Consider the following 3,936-nt stretch of genomic DNA (forward strand, 5'->3'; position numbering starts at 1 on the left):
ACTACATTTCAATTGCTTGGTGGCCACATGTGGCTAATACCTACTGTATTTCACAATGCTGGCCTAAACCTTTAAAGGGAGTCCCACATGAATGATACGTAAGCTTCCAGGGATTTACCATGGGAATAATTTCTCTTTCCCAACTTTACCTCCTCTCTCTTTCCCTAATTTTTCTTTTCTTTCTTTTTTTTTTTTTTTTTTTTCAGGGCTTTTCAGTCTTCTGTAGTCCCATCTCCCTCTTTCCAAAATAATTTTTCCCAGTTTTGCAAATTGTTAAGTCACACATTTGCTCTTGTGCCTTGCATATTATAGGATAGTAATTTTAGAAGGTTTTCTTCACTACTATATCTCCAAAGCCTAGAATAGTTCCCAACAAAGAGGTAAGAATTAATAACAACTTTGTTAAATGAATGAATAGATGAATGAATGAATTCATGCTGAGGAATAAGCCATGGATTAAAAATGCTTCCAGCTCTGCCAGATTTTGGCATCTATCTGGGGAGAGGAGTGATCCACTGAGTGATGAGTGAGGGGGGAGGGACATCCAGGTGATCCAGCTGGAGAAGACCACTTCTTCCTCACAGGGGCATTAAAAAAATCTAATATTCTACACTGTGGGTTTGTTTGCCCTGTAAGATAATCCTATTTCCCTGTTAATTTTATTCTTGTTGGGTGCAGTGGCTCACGCCTGTAATACCAGCACTTTGGGAGGCCGAGGTGGGCGGATCACCTGAGGTCAGGGGTTTGAGATCAGCCTGACCAACATGGAGAAACCCCATCTCTACTAAAAATATGAAAATTAGACAGGCATGGGGATGTATGCCTGTAATCCCCGTTACTTAAGAGGCTGAGGGAGGAGAATTGCTTGAACCCAGGAGGCAGAGGTTGCAGTGGGCTGAGATTGTGCCATTGCGCTCCAACCTGGGCAACACCAGCAAAACTCCGTCTCAAAAAAAAAAAAAAAAATCTCATTCTCATTATCAAGAAATGTTGACTGTTTACCTGATACAGATTATATTACAAATCCTCTTTAGTTAATTTAAAAACAAAGAGATCCACACCTGATTGCTGATGATTTCCTGAAGTGCTACTATAGAGACTAAGCTTACCAAATGCATTTAATAACTATATATGTTCAGGCTTCCTCCTTCTTTTTCATTTACCAGCTAAGCTCAGTGGTCAATAAACATCTTTGAACAAAGTTGATCACTGTCCTAGCCACATAAAATATAATTTAGATAAAGAGCCCTGCCCTCATGGAGCTTACATTTAAGCAAAAAAATTAAGAGAGAAACTCGGTAAACCAGCCAAAAAAATAAGAACAGATATACTCTATTAGAAGGTGATACATTCATTAACAAATACACAGCAAGTAAAAGGGTTTTGGAGGAATGGGTTAAAATTCCTCTACTCCAGCTTTATTGAAGTGTACTTGACAAATAAAAATGGTATGTTTAAGAAGTACAATATGCATACAGTGTAAAGTAATTAAGTAGGCAATGAATTAAAACATTTTAATTGATGCCACTATGCTCTGATCTCATCCAATCTGGAATTACTTTAAAAATAGAAAGACATATTAGTAACAGGCATACATTATTTACACGTACAAAATGCAACTAAGTTTATTTTTATCTGAAATTGTATTTGTATAATTTTACTTGGCAACCCTTTAGTTTGGATGTGAATGAATTGCTATAAACTGAAAGGTAATGATAGAGGGCTATACAACCAACTGAGAAAAATATAATCAAGGAAAAGGTTATCATATGCCTTATTCAATAATATGTAGTTGGAAAAGGAGAGAAAAATCATGCCAACACATTTGGAGGAGTTTAACAAATTGTCCCTGCAAATACAGGTCAAGATGAACCAATAATAACAATGAACTAAAGATGGTAAAACTACAAAATAAAATTCAATATGAAAAAGAGACATAACATATAGCATCCAAATTATAGAGATTCAGAAAATAGCAATGAAGAAATAGAAGAGATATCAAGCTAGAAGTCGCAGATACAAATTTGGACTTTTCAGATTACACATTAAAAATAAGTTATAGGAGCCAGGAGTTGCCCAGATGTCTCCTCATTCACTCAACATAACCAGAAAAAAATGAACTTTTCCACTACATTGTATTAGCGTAGCTGTAAACTGAGTACAACTGATAGAACAAGCAGAATAGTAGAATAAATTATAGTGATCTTTGATCAAGAAGATGCGAGTTTTTTCTCATACCTGACAAAAAGTGACCCCCTGTATTTTCTGCTGCAAATGAAACGGTTGAACCAAATGTCCAATAAGATCACTTCTAACTGTAGAACTAGATGATCCTGGCCTGTCTAAAGATTCTTCCAGATTATTTTAATTAATGGAAATGATTAGCTGGGCTTGGAGATCTAAACTTATACTTTAAACTCATGTAATCCCTATCATAAACCTGAGATTACACAGCTACTTATTAGCACAAATGACCTGTTAAGGGGTCATTTATGGAAATATAATTTTTTCTTTCATTTCTGATACCAATCTATTCTGCCCTCTGTTGTAAATATAATGGTAGAGACTAAGTGAAGAAAAAAGATACTTGGTTAGATCTGATGCACAAAGATATTAGTGGAATTTTTCTTTTCTTTAAATGGAATGGGCAGCAGAGAAATAAATACCCTTAGTCATAATGCCTTAGATAATAGGAAGATGGTAATAAATCACTGATATAAGGACTTTAGTTTTGGATCATCATTACATCATCTTTTCTTAAATTATACATAATATTTGGACATACCTATGGGGTTCATGTGATATTTAGTTACAAGCATCGAATGTATAATAACCAAGTCAGAGTTTTTAGGATAGTATCATTTATCATTTTTTATGTGTTGGGAACATTTCAAGTCCACTGTTTTAGCTATTTCAAAATATATAATAGACTGCTAACTATAGTCACCTTACTCTGCTATAAAATACTAGAGCTTACTTCTTCTGTGTGTTTGTACCCATTAACCAACTTGTCTTCATCCTCCTTCTCCCAACCCACATACCTTTCTCAGCCTCTAGTAGCTATCATTCTACTTCCTAACTCCATGAAATCAAATATTTTAACTTCCACATATGAGTAAGAACATGCAGTGTACCTGGTCTATTTCACTTAACCTAATGAACTCCAACTCCATCCATGTTCCTGAAAATTACATGATTTTATTGTTTTTTTATGGCCAAGTAGCATTCCAGCGTGTGCATATACCATATTTTCTTTATCCATTTATCACTGATGGACACTTAGGTTGTTTCCATTTGTTTCATATCTTTGCTATTGTGAATAGTGCTGCAATAAACATGGGAGTACAGGTATTGCTTTTATGTAATGATTTATTTACATTGGATAAGTACCCAATAATGATATTGTTGAATCACATGGTAGTTCTATCTTTCGTTTTTTGAGAAATCTCTATGTTGTTTTTAAGAGTGGCTGTACTAATTTACACTGCCTCCGACACCATGTTGTAAGTGTTCCCCTTGCTCTTCATCCTTGCCAGCGTTTGTTGTTTTTTGCCTTTGTGGTTCTGATTTGCATATTCCTGATGATTACTAATGCTGAGAATTGTTTTATATACTTGTTGGCATTTTGTGGGCTTTCTCTTGAGAAATAACTATTCATGTCCTTTGCCCACTTTTTAAAGAGATTATTTGTTTCTTTACTGTTGAGTTGTTTGAGTTCCTTGTATATTGTGGATGTTAGTACCCTGTCTGATAAATACTTTGCAAATATTTTCTCCCATTCAGCATGTTGTCTCTAGATTCTGTTGATTGTTTCCTTTGCTGTGCAGAAGCTTTGTAGATTAATATAGTGCTATTTGTCTATTTTTGGTTTTGTCAACTGTGTTTTTGAAATCTTAACCATAAAATCTTTGCTTAGACTAATGTCCTAAGGTATTT

The sequence above is a fragment of the Cebus imitator genome, unplaced genomic scaffold, assembly GCF_001604975.1.
Source record: "Cebus imitator isolate Cc_AM_T3 unplaced genomic scaffold, Cebus_imitator-1.0 Scaffold303, whole genome shotgun sequence".
NCBI classification, from domain to species: Eukaryota; Metazoa; Chordata; class Mammalia; order Primates; family Cebidae; genus Cebus; species Cebus imitator.